The sequence below is a fragment of the Arvicanthis niloticus genome, chromosome 16 (genome assembly GCF_011762505.2).
Source record: "Arvicanthis niloticus isolate mArvNil1 chromosome 16, mArvNil1.pat.X, whole genome shotgun sequence".
NCBI lineage: Eukaryota > Metazoa > Chordata > Mammalia > Rodentia > Muridae > Arvicanthis > Arvicanthis niloticus.
Genome location: NC_047673.1, coordinates 12,655,662 through 12,673,074, shown reverse-complemented (window position 1 = coordinate 12,673,074; position 17,413 = coordinate 12,655,662). Strand labels below are relative to the sequence as shown.

The following is a 17,413-nucleotide window of genomic DNA, read 5'->3' as shown; positions in this document are numbered from 1 at the left end:
CCCTCCTCATAGAGAGTTTAAGAGAAGGGCTGAAAGTTGCATGCTTGTAGGCAAAACTTCTGCTCTCTGGCAACCTCTCCCCATACTAATGCTGCTAAGGAGTCACTAAAGATTGTCTCATGGGAAGAGATAGTCCAGCCACCCTCATGACTCAGATGCCAGCAGTTAAGAATAAAGACTAGCTACCTTCTATGGAGCCACAGATTATGTGCTTGCAGTGAACAAAGGGCATGTTCTGGGGTCAGCAATCAGGCAATAGAATGAAGGGCAGAATATTTTCTCATTTCGTTTTCTCTGCAATTTGATGTCACAACAAGGCAGCATCAGACAATCAGCCTGTCTGGAATTGTTCATCCAGGGTGGATGCCATTTCCTGCTTGGGGATGCCTGTCTACAACATCTGCCTTCCTCCAACCTGCAATGTTACCCTTCTTTCTGGTCCTGCCCCCTCCTATGACAGATCTTTTGGTTGTTGCTCAAGCTGTGTTTTCTGGTGAACTTGGGCTTAGGCATTGAAGCAACAACTTCAGCAAAATTCCAATTTTATCATATATTTCTTTCTTCCATAAGGAAACCACCAAGTATTTACTCAGACCAGGCTAACTTGCTCTCTTCTTTGAGATTAGAGTCTGAGTACAGGGCATAAGGACCTGGGTGGCTTCATTTCCTGCATTCAGCTTGATATCTTACATCAGTACAATTTCAGTTTTGTATGTGTGTGTGTTCCATTGCAGTAATGCATTCAAATACACACACATTTGAAAGAGAGATATGACACAGAGAACAGAAATAAATTACCTTACGTTAACTACCATAATTGAAGGATGAATAGTAGTCCAGAGGGCATCTGTATGTGGGGGCATGCATACTCATCTTATATGCAAGCACTTCCCCTTTTCTAGCTAATCAACTGAGCCTCAGCCAATCACAGCAAAGGCAAACCTGTCAGTCAATCCAGACCATCAGACTACGCCCATAATGACTAATGGAAGAGGATTAATATAGCTTGCAAAAGAGATTTTTGATTGGGTTACAAACTTTCAGGAAAATGCTGTTTATAAAAAAATACACTGTTTAGTCATACAAAAAATTTGACATGAATAAGTAAAACATAGATACTTTAGGAAACATTATTGCTGATGTGCAGAGCGATATAAAGTTAAAACAGACTTTTAAGGTCAAGGGTTTACGTGAATGAAGAATGGCCTTATCTGAAAGTATAGGAAATAGTCTATCAGAGGAACTTGTTACCTCTAAGTAAGTAACATCATCTGTAAATACAGAACTATTTATTCTGTTGCTAATGTTCTGGCATTGAACTTAGAGACTCACACAGGCCTGGTTAAGTTTCACTGCTGAGATGCATAATCAGCCTGCATATATATATTTTAATTTTTTTCTGAGAAAGAATATCAGTAAGTTTTGCAGGCTAGTGTTGAATATATGATCCTCCTGTCTCAGATTCCTGAGTAGCTGTGATTCTAGGTACTCAATACTAGGTCTGGCCAATGGGGTGAGTTTCATATTGTTTTATTCATAAAAAATGCTTCCTGGGTCCCAGACATAGCCTTGGCAGGGTCAATACCTCTGGGTCTTTGCAAAGTATTGGTGTTCTTTGTTGCCAAGTTCCATGAGGTAGGCAGTCAGGACAGATAGAGGAGTCCTGGTTATCTGAGGAATACTTCCTAAGAGCAAGTAGAATATGTACAAGAAATGTCATCTTCCATTTCTGTCTAGGCTGCTTCTGATTTCTTTTCTATGGGGCTCTACTTCAGTGTCCCTTGGTTACCAGCTACCACAAAGCTGCAAGCTTAGAAACATAAATGTGGTCCTCTCTATTCATGGAGTGTTCCTGCAGTTTCCCTGGACAGAGATGGAGTATCTACTGGGCTGGTGGCAGCCTCTGGTGGCTGCTGGTGTTTCTTGGCCTGGCCATATCCTCCAGTCTGCCTCTACATGTGTCATGTTTCCTCCCATTAATTATTCTCATCAAACCTACTTCTGTACTTGCTTGTGCAGACACCAGGACCCCTGGGGAGCCCATCTTCAATCCTCCTTTCTGGTTCCTTAGTGCTACCTCTCCATGGACCTTTATTTTATTATTTTATTTCATTTCATTTTTCTTTGAATGACTAGCTCTAGAGGGAACACATGCATATTCTGCAGATACTGCTGGTTTGGAGTTACCTGGCAATATTAATTAAAACAAAGTTGTTCACTGATACACACTTATCAGCTCTTCTCCCTCAGGTGTCCCTCTGACCTCATTCCTAATTATTCCTGTGAAATCACAGCCCAGATGAGTGACTTGTGCCTACCTCTTTGTCCTGGGATGTGCTTCAGAGGAGAAACAAGATTCCCAAGCTAACAAAAATCATGGGAAGTGATTAGAATACCTTTTTCAGTGATTGACAAGCCAACCAGAAAAATGTTTAATAAAGATAGTGGATACTCATATAATTCAATAAACTGGATTTCATTTGTTTGTATATTATAGTAGTGAACTCTTCCACGTCTAATACATGGTGGGTAAAAGTTATACTGAGCACAGAAAGGTGAGGAAACCCACCACACAATATCTCACAAATGGTAAGAGAGGTGGAATTCATGTACCCAATGATTATGATATGAATAGCAATTTCAGAACACACTGGGCATCTTTAAGGACTTATTTTTCTACTAAGCCTAAATAATTATGTTACATATATTTTATACATAAAATATTAAAAATGTGTCCTTGAGCTTGATGACAGTATCAGATCACAAACAGAAATCCCCAAAACTCCAACGCCTTAGTTACACACATAAGAAAAAACATCTTGCTTTTCATTCACACATGCCACCGTACATAACTAGGTATCCAAAACTGAATGATAATGAGACCCATGCATCCCAACTACTGTAACAAGGCAAAGACAAACTGCCTTGGTTTAGAAATGTAATCTTTTAGGTTTTTTTTTTTAATAAGGACACCAAGGCAGCAAGGGGGGAGTTCTGTTTCCCAGAAGAAAGAATTGGAGACAAAGAGAGCATCAGAGGAGGTGGACAGACGTGTTAATACTGATGTGACAACCAATATGCCACCTGGAAGAATATACTCATTAAAGGAAGTGAGGAGAGCTGCCTTCATCTTTCATGTCCTGTATTGGTCAATCTGGGGCTTCAGAAAAAGGAAGAGTGAGGTGTGTTCTGTTGCCAGTAAGGAGGACATCAGAGCTAGGCAATATATCCAAGTCTGTCACTGAAGCAGTGGGAAAGGCTCACAGAAAGCAGGTGGTTTTCCCTAAGGCTTCAGGATCTATGCACAGAGCTCTGGAACCATCACACAGAGCTGAATTGGCTGCTAAGGGAAAGCCTGGTAGCTATGGAGCCAAGCAACCTTGGACTTGCCAAATGTTGCCTAATTGTCTTGAGACAGCTGGGTGTGAGTGGCACCTGCAGAAGAAACCAGACTGAGCCACCAGACACCATGGAGAAGCCTGTCTTCTCTCCTGCATTTCCAACGGAGAGAAGAACAGGGCATTCAAATTGATTTTTATATATTTAATATGGCTACAGTTAATGGCTTATAGATTTTTGTGGCATTAGGTGCAGTTAGAACTGTTGATTTTGAGCCATAATTTCAGGATACTTGGAAGAGTGCTTAGTTATTTATTTGGATCAGACTAAGAAACCTCTCTGTAGGTTATTTTAGTTTCTATATAGTCTTAATAGCCAGTGTTCATCGAAGTCCTAAGCTTTGTGCTTTACTTAGCCTGACAATAACGTCTTGTGTTATTTGCAGAAGGGATGTTAGGAACCGTTTCATTCTTGCTTTGAAAATGTCCCTGTTCTCTGATCATGTGACACAGTATCTTTTTAAGATAGCGTGTTTGCATTAGAAAGGCTTGTTAGTGTGTGATGATTGTACTTTCTCTCTATACCACACCAGCTTGTAACTCCCTCCCTTTGTTGTTTGGGATAACTGACTCTGGATCTACAAGCACAGACTCCAGTGTTCCAGCATCTCTGCAGACAAACTTTAGAGGAAAGAGATTTGAGGTTTTGTCAACTGAGGCAGGCAAGTGGATCTTACAGTGCTGCTTTTTACTCAGGAAAACTCCAAAGAAAGCTCAAGAAGAGAGATGCATTTTTAATCCAAATTGTATAAAACTGAAAATACAGGATGAGAAGTGAAATGGTATATATCTAGATATTGTCTGGATATGGAAGAAAACCTAAATTTTAAAAAAATGTATATACTGGCTAGGATAGGATTATATTTGCCACTTAAGACTCAATAGTGTTCAAGTCAGAGCCTTGCTGAGGATCGAGGGATGAACTGAAGTATTAGGAAATACACAAAAGAACCCTTTGCTTATAGTTCTGCAAAGTACACATGCGCACCTACACACATGTACATGCATATGTATGCATTCATACAGGTATAGATATGACCACGGCTGTAACACAGGCACATCAAGCATAGCTCAGATTGCAAGGGGGCATCTGTCTTCCTGAAATGTTTCTTTGTTTCTTTCTACTTATTACCCAGGTTTCTCACAATTTTTGTCACTATGGAGTAGCACTCAGTTGTTGTGATTTCACAGAATTCTGTGTACTTCTGTGTCTGGATAAAGATGTTGTAAGCATCCTTGCTTTATCTGTGTATGCTTCCAGGGGCTCTGAGCACACAGTGGAGGCTTCCTGTTTGTAACTCCTGAGGTAGAGTGAGTGAATGTGTGTGTGTGTTGTGTGTGTGTGTGTGTGTATAAATACACATGAATATGCAGTAAGTCTTGTAAAATGTGTCCTTTGTTGTTTTGTAACACAACTCATAGGGAGTAACATGCATAAACATTAGAATATATTCCAATGATTTCTGTACTTCTGTATACCTTCATGTAATCACTTCAGACTGGATTTAAGATGTCCACTTAGGCAAGTTTCCTGGATTTTTAATATATTATTATTATTATTTATTACAGCAAATACTAAGTTTTAAGATTAGGACTTTCTTTACTTGCAACTGCTTGTTGTCTTTAATCCTTCACTCTGGTACCCATGTCCTCTTCTCTCTATGCTTTATAATGTCTGGGGAAGCCACAGTAGGCATGTAAAAGCCATCTGAGGCTCCAGTTCTAATTACAATCATTATATATATATATTTGGTTTTTCGAGACAGGGTTTCTCTGTGTAGTCCTGACTGTCCTGGAACTCACTCTGTAGACCAGGCTGGCCTTGAACTCAGAAATCCACCTGCCTCTGTCTCCCAAGTGCTAGGATTAAAGGCGTGCGCCCCCATTGCCGGGCTTCACATTTTATAAAGTCAAGTCATTTCAAGAATATATTACTACATTTAAAAACTTATCATTCCTACAATTTAAAATTCAAAGACTTAAAAAACTTTTAAAACGTAATTTTACTTCTAATTCACAAATATTAATTGCACCTCTTTGTGGATACAGTCTGGTGATCCGTGACTATGACACAGAGCTTTCTATAACAACCCTTATTTAATTTCAGCACATGGGTTTTATCTTAAGAGCAAACCTGGTACTTGCTGGTAATCACTTTGCATGCTGACCTCATGTGGCCCCCAATCTACTCTCTGCAAGGAAGTCATTTGGTTATTAGTTACATATATATTCATTTTATATCTTAGGGATTTTCATAAAGGAACTTATTTGATAAAACCTTTTTATTCATATTATTTCACGCAGCCACAGCGTTTTAAAGGCTCACCGTGTTGTAATATTTATTGTTTATAGTTAAATAGTATTTCCTTGTATAGATAGGCAGTTCATTTTCTTGCCAGTGATGGGTTATTTCTATCTTTTTATTACTACTATGAAAAATTCTCCTGCGGACATTTGTGCTCAAAGTTATTTGTGGATATATAATTCTGGTTCTTTGTTATCCGTATCTAGGAGTGGAATTGCTAGATAATACGGCAATTTTCTAGGAGTAATTGTCAAATTGATTTCCAAAAGAGTTATAGGCCTCCACTCTCCAGGTAGTTTGGTGGGAGACTTTCCACATCCTCAGTCTTTTTATCACTCTGGTTAAATGCACCTCCTTTTTTCCAATAACCATCAGGGTGGGCATGTGGTAAAGGTCACTGCATTCTCCATTTACATTTTTGGAATGATAAGTAATGCTGAATATATTTTCATGCTTGCCCCACTGATATTTCTCATTAGAATTGTCTGTTTAGAATCTTTCTGCATTTTTCTTGCGATCGAGTTATACAAATTTGAAATATAGGTTTAAGTAAACACCTGCAAATTACATATGCATGTTAATAAATGCAGGTTGTAGGCATGCATGTATGTATCTACACACATATACACAAATAACAGCTCCTTAGTAAAACATTCATAGAAGTCCTTTTATGGAAGTAGGATTTCCTGACATTTTGTTTTTGAAATGTCTTATTCTATTTTTACCTTCTTGATTATAGGCTCTTCAGAGTAAGTGTGTTTGTAGTTGATGCTCAATTTATCTATGTTTTCTTTTTAATGGTGCTTTTAATGTCTTATTCTTGAAGCCATTATCTGATCCAAGGTTATTGGAGCTGTGCGCCTTCATTTTAATCTATTTTGTAGCTCTTGTTCTTAGATTTAATTATTTGTTCTGTTCTAAGTAAATTCTCTTCTATGATGAGTGACAACAGCCTCACTCCCTCCACTTATCTGGGTAGATATCTGCTTATCTCACGCCATTTGAAGAAACAGTGATATCTCCAACAGAAATATCATATTGCTCTTTTTGAAAATCAGTCATGAATTTAAGGCTTTTTTGGTCACTTAGTTATTAGTTACATATATGTTCATAATTTTATTTCTCTTTGCTGATTTGTTGAATTGCTCTATTGTAATAAAGTGGTACTCATATCCTTGATTTATAATTAATGATGTCAGATGTCAGTGCAGCCATGGCGGTTGTCCTATGGCTATTGGTTTTGTGTAATTTTGTGTATGTGTAAGTCATGTGTGTGGATACCGTGTATCTACAGGTACACTTGTACAGGTGCACTTGTGTGTACATGACAGAGGTCAATGTCACATGTTTTCATTAATCTTCTTTTGAGATAGAGTCTCTCATTAAATTCAGAGCTCACCAATTGGCTAAACTATTTGGCCTGTGAACTCTGGGATACTGTTGTCTCTTCACAGGCCAAACAAACCACCCACCATGGCTGGCATTCTACGGGGGCATTGGGATATGAACTCATGCCCTTATGCTTGTGAGGCAGGCACTGTATCAATGGAGCCATGTTTCTAGCCATACTGAGTGCAGTTTTGAACTTTTTACTTTCTAAACAACATCTGCCTTTAAATCTAAATTGTGACTCTTTTGCAAATATCTAGTTGGGTTACATATTCATGAATCAGTTCGACAATTCCTGTTTTTTTTTTTGTTGTTGTTTAATTTATTTATAGTTTGTCATTAATGATAAAGCAAGATTGACATCTACTTTTCTTTTTTGACTGTGGCCTGTACCACTTAAACCTGTTTTATTCTATTATATTCTCCACTGTTATATTCCCTTGTGTTAAATAAGTATTTAATGTGCTGTTTCAATTTTCTTGTCCCTTTTAGGCTATATTCTTTCTTGAGTATGATCCATAATAGTTTCTGTTGGGCTTATACTTATCACGTTTGTTTAAAACAATCTCTATCAAATTAATTCTAGTTTAAGTTAAATATTATACAAAACTTTTCTGTAGACAGCTCTATCTTTTTCCTCCCTTGCTTGTGCTAGCATGGGTTTTATATCTTAATTAAATAATCACAAACCCCATTTAGTGAGTATGATTTTGGATAGCTTAAATAAAAACAGAAAACACAAATGCAGTAGATAGGAAACCACATTCATATGTTTCTTTACATTTGTGTATTGGACTCTTCAGTGGGGGTTATTTTAACTGCTTCTGATAGTATGCCCTCAGTGTAGAAATGATGGGTTTCCTCACGGCATTTGGAGACTCATGGGAGCTTTAATTCTCTCCATGTGGTTCCTTAGTCTTTCTCAGAGAATGCCATCTGCATACACTGATGTCCTAAAAGCTGTCCATTCTCATCATGAAATAGCATGTTAGCTTCCAGTGTGTGCTGCCCCTGACATGTTTAATTAGTGTGCATCCACTATATTCCTGGTGAGACTCATTGCTCACCAGCTATGTGGTGTTCATGTTCATGGTCACATACATGCCTACTGCATGCAGTTTGTTCTGTTTCCAGAGACAAAGTTGCTTGATAGACATGCTAATAGCTTGAAATGAGACTTGTAAACAGGGTATGTGGTAGAGATGCATTTTATCATGTAATCATGTTTTAAGTAGCAATGAAAAGATTAAAGTGATTTTTAAATTTATATTTATTGGTGTGAGTGTGTGTATGTGTTTATGCATGTGGGTACACACTTTCTGGTCAGCTCATGCCACGGTGAAAATGAGAAGGTCATAAGACAACTTGCAGGAATTCTTCTCTTTCTTCTTCCATGTTAGTTCTCAGAATCAAAGTTAGATGATTAGGTTTGGCAAGCAAGCGCTGTCACATTATGCTTGTCGTAGTTGGAGAATTATATCTGTCAAGAAAAATACGTATTTTTGTAGCAATTAAAAAATCTTCTACAGTTAATTGGTTGTAGGTGTTTCATCTGCATTCATGTCTGTGTGCTGTATGAATGTCTAGTGCTCACAGAGGCCAGAAGATCAAGTCAGATCCCTTGAGACTTAAGTTTCAGATGGTTGTGAGATATCATATGGATAGTGGAAATCAAACCCCATCCTCTCGAAGAACAGCCAGTGTTCTTTACCACCAAGCCATCTCTTAGCAATTCTTTTAAAATTTAGAAATGTGCTTTTCTTTCTTCCTATCTGAAGGTTAATTTTACTAGGTGTAGTATTCTTGGTTACCAGTCTTCTTGTTCCATGGCACTAGAACATGTCATAGCACCACATCCCGATAAGAAATGGCTGCTCATCTTTTGACAGTCTCTTGTGCAGAATGAGTCTTCTCCACAACTCTTTTCCCCAAAGGTTTCTTAGTCTTTGTTTCTCAGTAGTTTGATTCTTACATATGTGAGTGTTAATATCTTCAATATTTGCATGTGTAGATAAGTGTTTATTACACATAGTTTGTGGGCATGTAGGTATTATTTTGTGAAGCATTTATTTTGTCCCCTTCTTGTCTTGCATTTCCTTGGAGGCACAGTGAGGAATCTATTAGTTTACCTGACATGCATGCTCCATAGTTCTCAGAGACATTGGACAATGTTCCCTTACATCCTTTGGTTCTGGTCCACAGATTGGCCAATCTCAGTTACCATATCTCCATGTTCCTGGATTCTTCTGCCTGCCAAAATCTGATTGTGAATCCTCTGAAGAATTTTTCATTCTGGTTACTGTGATTTTCTTTATTCCTTGATTTCTTTTTCATGACACTCCTGTTAGCACAGCCTGGGCCAGTGACAGTTTATGATGATGCTTTTTAAATTAAAAACAAAACCAACAACAACAAAAAAGGCTGCCCCTTAGGGGCATTGTAAGTGTGGCTGCTGTGTCTTACTGTAACAGTAGGTGGCAGAGAAGAGAAAAGCTATGTCTGACCTGTAAACATCTGAATAATTAGTAGACTAACATTCCGCCGCCCCCCCCCCCCCCACCCCCCAAAAAAGCAAGCCTGAGACAACTACCAGTTCATGGCCAGGGGCCTGGACAGGAAGCTAGGCGATGACCACCATTCCATTACTCACCATATGAAGGCCTGGTTGAGCTCCTAGAAGAGGGAACAAGCTAGAGACTAGAAGAATCCCTGCTTGGACCACGGGCTCTGGGTAAGAGTGAGCCTAAGACAGATGACTCTTTCATGGGGCCACTTGGGTGGGTCCAGGTGAGGAGCCAGTCAGAGATGACCACAAGATCATGCCAAAGATGTCCCCTGCACAGTGCCATAATACACAAGTGGGGCATAGCACTCCTGATACCACTCCAGAGATGAACCTAGACACTCAGAGACACTGGGTGCCACTAAAATGAGCAAGTAAGTGGTAGAGAAATGGAAGAGAAAGAGAAACAGAAGGGTGTGGGCACAATGAAGAGAGGCAGAACTGGAGACTCTGGGGTAATGAGAAACAGCCTCAAGTAGCCTGTGGACCGCATCTGGGTCCCTAGGCCCATGGCTAACCCTGGTGGCAGGAGCATGGACAGTTGGCCATAAAGGTGTGAGTATTTGCCAGATGGTCCTGTCACTTGTTTTCCTGCATCAGGAAGGATCCCCTCCCCTCCCTTTTGCTCTGGACTCAGGCAGTGGGCTGGAGTGCTAGCCTCAAGGGACTAGGAGAGCAGGAGATCTGGTCCTACCCCTCACCTACTGCAGCACTTGGGAGAGCAGGTCCTGTACCTCACCTGGGCTGCACAGTAAAGCTGACCCCAATGGCAGGGTCATGGATGAGTAGTCTGGAGGGCAGGAGAGTTGGAGAGTTGGTATGCTGGGCAACTCAGATACCTCTCAGATGCAGATCCAGGGCTTTGAGTTGGCCCACCTAAATATCTACCCCATCAATGAACTGCTAGCGGAGTACATAAAGAGGCCAGTCCTACTGGATCTTAAACGACAGGATCTCCATGACACAGGGCAACAACAGGACACCCCAGAGGATCCCCAGTGAGGTTCCAATATTGATAGAGTAGCAGAAGCCAGAGGTCTTGCACCAGACCAATGACCCACTGCAATGAACATTAGCAAGCAAAGTGTGGACAAACAGGTATAATGTGGGACACCCTGTGACACACGATAGCTTCCACAACGAGATATTTTTCTTTCTTTCTATTGGCAGAGAGGTTGCAAGGGTGGAGAGCAGGTATGAGGGAAGGGGGAGGTAAGTGGGATTGGGGTACATGATGTGAAATTCACAAAGAACCAATGAAAAGTTAGAAAGCAACAAAAATCGTTTTTTAATAAGAATTAGTTTTTTTGAGTATGTTTTGATGCCCTCCTGCCTCCTGTGGGGTGTGTGTGTGTGTGTGTGTGTGTGTGTGTGTGTGTGTGTAGACGAGAGGTCAACATTAAATGTCTTTCTCAATTGTTATTCACCTTATTGCTTGAAACAATAGGATCTCTCCTCGATCATGAAGCTCACGGAGTAGAGTAGTTTGGCAGGCACTCTACACCTGACTGCACCCTTCTCCACAGAGGTGAGGTTATAAGTGGACTACAGTGCCTGCCTTTCATATGGGTGCTAGAGTTTGAACTCAGGTCTTATACTCTTGCGGAAAGCACCTAACCGACTGGGCTGTCTCCTCAGCCCTGGAAGGTTAGGTTGAAGGGCTTTTGTCCATTACAGGACAAATCCTAATTCCGAGCTGATGGTGTTTGCTGTCCTAATCCACTACAGTTAAAGTCCTGTCAGTGTCCACAAATTATCGGACTTGAACAATGACTCGATGTTTCAGGTAGATTTGCTAACTATTTTGTCTGAATAAATACTAAGTGGAGGGAACAGCATTTCAAATGTACACCAGTTACAAGTTGCTCAGTAAGTCTTTCTTAACTGTATCTTAAAGCTCTGGCAGCTTAGATGCTGTTTTTCTTTTTGATTTATTTATCTTATGTATGTGAGTACACTGTCGCTGTCTTCAGACACACCAGAAGAGGGCATTGGATCTTATTACAGATGGTTGTGAGCCACCATGTGGTTGCTGGGAATTGAACTCAGGACCTCTGGAAGAGCAGTCCGTGCTCTTAACCACTGAGCCATCTCTCCAGCCCTGATGCTGTTTTTCTTGCCTAGGAAGTTCATTGTCTTCTCATCCAATTGTTCTGTATAAATATCAGTTTTTATGAGTTCTTTCTTTTTTGTCCATACACGATTTGGGTCGGCTGCATTGCCCCATGTTTGAGCAAACACTGTTGGGCTTCTCTCTAAGCCTGAAAGCAAAGGCTTGTTTCTCAGATGTGATCTGAAAATACACAAGAGTGCATGTAAAATTTGAGGAGTGCCTGAGCAATACCGCTGCTATCTCCTTGGTTTAATTCCAAGCTCCACGTCCTTTTATCATGCCATCTAATCTCTTTCCTGTACAGTTGTGCCCTTCCCCCAGGCCTGAGCAGGCCTGCAAGTCATTTACCACAACAGACCAAGCAACAGTAGGACCTAGGAGAGGCATTGCATTACCAGCCTTGGCACCTTGGAGCCTGCTACCTGAGCTAAGAAGAACGGACTGCCTGCTGAGCTAGCCTTGACACCTTCAGGACTGCTATCTCCTTCCCCAGCCCCTGGGCTGAACTGAGAAGAGACTGGGGGTGGGGGTGGGGGGCTTCCCCTTTATATGTGAAAGCAAATGATTAAACTTCCGGCCTTGATCAGAATACTTTGTCTTGGCCCCACGTTTCTCTCGCCCTCCATTCCCGTTCATTCCCAGGCTTCCTCTCAGGAGAACCTGGTTACTCGTGGCTGCAGGCAGCTACATACAGTTACAATAGAAGCCAAATGCCTCTTGTATTTTTCAGGTCTTAGTGTCAACGCGATCCTCAGAAGTCACAAGGTAGTGTGATTGAGTTTCAGAAAATGTCTTCCTTCTTTTCAGTCTCAGGTACAGTGACTTTACTGTCTCGTCCTAGCATGTGGTGGAAACTTTTTACAGATCTCGTTCTTTCTGCTCTGTTGGAAAATACACAAAATCTATTCCCACATTTCATTTTCATGTGTCTACATCTGGATACCTTTCCCCAAGCCTATCCTCTTAATACATGTGCCTTGTTATTAACCTTCTTGGGGCTTCTGAATCTCCGAAGCTGAAGTAATGATAGCTCTCATGAGATTTTTTTTTAAAGAGAATGAATGAGATAAGGGATTTAAAAGTGCACTTGATAGGGTGAAGTTCTGTCTCCTCTTATTTTCAACAGAATTTGAAAAATTGAAATCATGCTTATCATTTTCAATCATATTTAATAGCATGTCATTTTATACCTGTCTCCTCAGAAATGTCAGTTGCCTCAGTCTCAGAATGGATTCTCCCTGTGTTAATCTCCTACAGCTGTCTGCTGTATGTCATACAGGGGATGCTGGCTTATTTTGTAGCTACTCAGTAATCTTAATTATTTTGTCACAATCAGGAAGTAATTTGAGACGAAGCCACCAGTGTCCAGTGTTTGCTACCTAGTTATCCCCTATTAGCTCTACAGTAGACAAGTAGGTTGCATCTTTACAGATTTAACTTCTCGGGGTTATAGATGTTTTGGTAGTTCTTTTATGAGATTTTTTTCCCTATTTGTTCAAGAGGGAGCATGATTATTTTACAGTTCTTTAAAAGAATAGTCACCTTGAAATGAAATCAAGGGTTACAGTCTACAGCCCAGAGTATCCTAGCTCAAGCCATTGAGCTTTCCTTATTTATTTATTTATTTATTTATTTATTTATTTATTTAGGTCAAGAACAAAAATCACAAAATTTTAAAAACAGGCTTTTCATATTACAAGAGAATAATTCTTTGATAATTTTCTCATAGATAAACAAACCATAATAACTAAAATTTTAGTTTATAGTAAAAATTTAAAAGCAGGATTTTCATACTCCAAAAGAATAATTCTTTGATAATTTTCTCATACAGAAACAACCCATAATAATTATATGAACATTAGATATTTACATAGTTTCTCCTAGTTTTAAAAATACTTTCATATGTTTTAATCATTTGGACATATGAAATGACTTTGTTGGTTCTGAGAGCTTGACAAAGTTTTTTTTTTAATTGGATTTTCTTAAGTATGAGCATTATTGTTGAAAAAACTTTTTAGTTACATGATTCAAATGTTCCATAAATTTTAGCATCACATGAACATTTTAGTTTAATGAGTTATAATAATCTTTCAGTATGTGTTTATTGCAAATGAAACATTTTGTAGATATTCAGGTCTGGTTTTGTGTGTTAGGCTATCAAACTCAGTCACACATGATGTCTCTTTATTACTTTTAATTATGGTAAGTTCCTTAATGTGGGTTATACTCTGCTGACACAGTTTAAGTGCACACTGCGATATCACCCATGGGCAGAGTTGTGCTATACAGAGGATCTCTAGAGGTGTGTGTGGCTTGTGTGGAAAGTGACAATGGTCACTTTCTCTTTGTTCAGCAGCTTCTCTTTCCTCTGCCCGGATACCTGTCATAACTAGTTCACTCTGCTCCCATGACTCTGTTGATTTTAGACAGAGTTCCAAAGTCTTTGTGGACCATAGTCTGTGACTGTTTTAATTCTTTTTGCATCCTACCCACAGGATTCATCCATGTTCAGTGAGATAAAGTCTGGGTTCCAAGAGATGTCTGCATTGACATGCCCATTACACTGCAACTGCTGACTTAAGCATCTATTTGCAGACAACATGGATAAAGAAAATGTGCTATTTACATACAGTGGAGTTGCTCAGGCTCAAAAGCAGAAACATTCCAGATTTTTTTTTATACACTGGTGAATTTCCTATAGTTACATATATATGCTTTTGTCCTTAAAATATTTTGAGGCAGTTTACATGAATACATATGGTATAACATATGTCATAGGAGATTGGCAAAGTAGATCATTGCATGTGAAAAGAATCCACAGTGCCTCCTATGGTGGAATAATATTCTTTTGTATGTGTGTGTTACATTTTTTTTATTTGTCTACTCGTTGATGGCTGTTTAGGAGATCTGTGCAAGACTAGTGTAGCAGCTTTTGTTAATATTGGATTCAGTGGCTGGTGATGCCATTTCCTAATGACCCAATAATGCAGAATCAGCAACACCACAATTTAAAAGTTGTGTCCTTCATCGTTACCAATTGGATATACCTTCTACAATAAGTCACCCTCATGAACTTTAATCCTTTATTCTATATACTAAATATTTATTCAAGCCAAATAAAACAAAATAATCAAATAAGCAAAACCCCGAAAAAGTTCCACGATGAATGCAAAATAATTTTGTTTATGTGTTTCCCATTCAATTGACAAATCAAATTAGATGTTTCTTCTTTGTCTGTTATCTGCTTTTGGAGACACTCTGGCATGCTTTCTTTTTACTGTTTATCATCTTTACTTTAAGATCATTCCGGAGTTGCTTGCGATAGTTGTAGAGTATTCCACTATGAGAGACTTACAATGTTAGAGTCACCTACTAGAATGCATTGGACAAACAACAAAAAGACTCTAATCTCCTGATACTACAACAGGGCTGGAGTGGTTGTTACTCTACATTGACCGTTTCCCACTGTCATATTAGGCACTCTTGTGTTGCTTTGATGAAACACCACACCCAGAAGTGACTTATAGAAGAGTTTCTCTTGGCTTATCGTTCAGATAAATAAGAGTGCATCATGGCATGGAGGGCATGGCAAAGGGGGCAAGAACCTGAGAGATAATATCTCCAACCACACCCACAGCCAAGAAGTAGAGAGTGTGTGAAAGAGAGTGAGAGTGAGAGAGAGAGCATAGGAGGTGAAGGAGAAGAATGAGGAGAACGAGAATGAAAATGAGAACGAGAACAAGAACCAGAAGTGAGGCATGGCTCTGACCTTTCCCAACCTACCTGCAGGAATGCACTTCTTCCATCAGAGATCCATGGGTCTATGGCTCCATGCATTCAAGTCCCACGACCTACCCAAGTTTCTCCCAGTGTCCTATATCTAGAACCAATGGCTTTCGCCATCTAGTTGGTGGACAACCAAGAACAATTCCAAGAACCTTTTTTTTTTTTTGTAGTGGTGGGGGGCACCTCTCTGTCTCACGGAGAAGTATCTGGTCTCTGGCACTCAGATTTAATAATCGGCATCTTCTGGGAGATGCAGTGTCTACCTGTGGAGACTACTCTTATTCAAACTTTATTGTTCTAGTTTGCTTACAAACCAGTAGACTTCTATAAGGCTTTTTCATAATCCTTCCTTTTATTTATCTCATCTCTTACCTTCTAATCTTGAGCTGGTTCCCTTTTTCTGAAAGAAATAGATTTATATATCAGAGAAATATGTGAAAGCTAAAAGAAGCAGTCAAGAGCACAGAGAGTTCCTTCTGAACCAAAGCTTTCCAGAAATGCCATCCTTTACTTACTGTTTTAATAAATTGATGGCTGTAAAAATAAAAGAAGGTAGGGTCTTGTGCACATACTCGTCCTTTGGTGGGAGGGCAGTGTGCTCCCCCTGCCAAGGTACTGGAGAGTCCTGCAATTATACACATGATGCTTTCCACCCACATCTATAAGGAAGCAGAATATCTGTGAGGTGATGATGTCCTTTTTCTGTGGCAATCTGTTCTGAGGTGTGAAGTAATTCCCACTCTCACACGCTGCCTGGCATTTGCATGGAATGTAATTTTTCTCCTTGGGAGGCTAATTCCTCCCTTGAGAATAATTTCAGTAATCTCTTTGAGCTCAGCAGAGAAGACCAGCATGAGCTCCTGAAGATACAATATGTGCTTTGGACTTCCAAGTCTCATCTGGGATGCAGGAGCTTTCTCTGGCACAGAGCAGGGGAAGAGATTCAACAGGATTGCCAGTTGGCCAGCCCTACTCCAAGTCATTATCACCAAACCTGGAAGAAAAAGACGAATCTGTTTTGGAAGTAAGAGGCAAATCTGTTTTCCTAAAACTCCACCACATGCAATTGTTATCGCTCCAGATTGTATGCGTACCTCGCTGCAGCTGGAATATTAATTGGCTATGCTAGTTTTGTGGCAGCTGGGGAAAGTTCTGTTCTTTTTGCAGCAGTTCCACCTACCCCAAGTCTACTATAGATCTGCTGGTTTTGTCATTGTGCCAAACAGTTGCACTGTGAACTTTTCATTTACCAGGAGGTCTCCCCTCAGGGGCCACTGGGGAAACTAGGGAAAAGGACCTGGCTGCAGGGACATGGTTTTAAACCAAAGTTGAACAAAACTGCACTCAAGCCATGGGGAAGGATGTCTTTATAGAGGTAGATGAAGGCAGGACTTGGCCTGTTCACTTAAAGGTCTCATGGGAGCTAATTATTAGAAGAGAAGATATTATAGCGGGTGCCACCTTCTGCCTGGCAGTAGAAGGCGAGGTAAAGCCCAAATGCATTTAATTGCCTCATCCTCGTCTTGCTTGAGCCTGTGTGCAGGGCTCATTTTCTTGAAATCAATTGGATGTCAAGCCTTAGCACTCCTAGTGAAGCATAGGCAGCCAGAGAGACAGGGGCAACTATGGATGCTGGCATAGCCCTCAGGTGGGTTGTGCTTTGCGGTTCTGGGTTGGCTGGGAATTCCCTGTGCAGGAAACAGGGAATTAATCTTCAAGGTCTAATCTCCATGCTTGTCCCAAGGGTTTCAGGAATTCATTTTCCCACAAGACCCCAGATCCTCTGATTCTGCATCTGCCAAGACCTCTTTAAGATTCCCCAGTTCTTTCACTAGAAGTTTCCTTGGCTTCTTGTGGTT

The 17,413-nt window shown here is 40.1% G+C and overlaps 1 long non-coding RNA gene and 1 pseudogene across 2 annotated transcripts in view; both read left to right on the top strand.

Moving 5' to 3' along the window:
* LOC143434591 (uncharacterized) overlaps positions 1-17,413 on the top strand; it is a 421,240-nt gene that overhangs the window by 175,536 nt on the left and 228,291 nt on the right. The gene's annotated exons all lie outside the window — the stretch shown is intronic.
* LOC117722093 (small nucleolar RNA SNORA17) lies at positions 9,513-9,630 on the top strand (annotated as a pseudogene).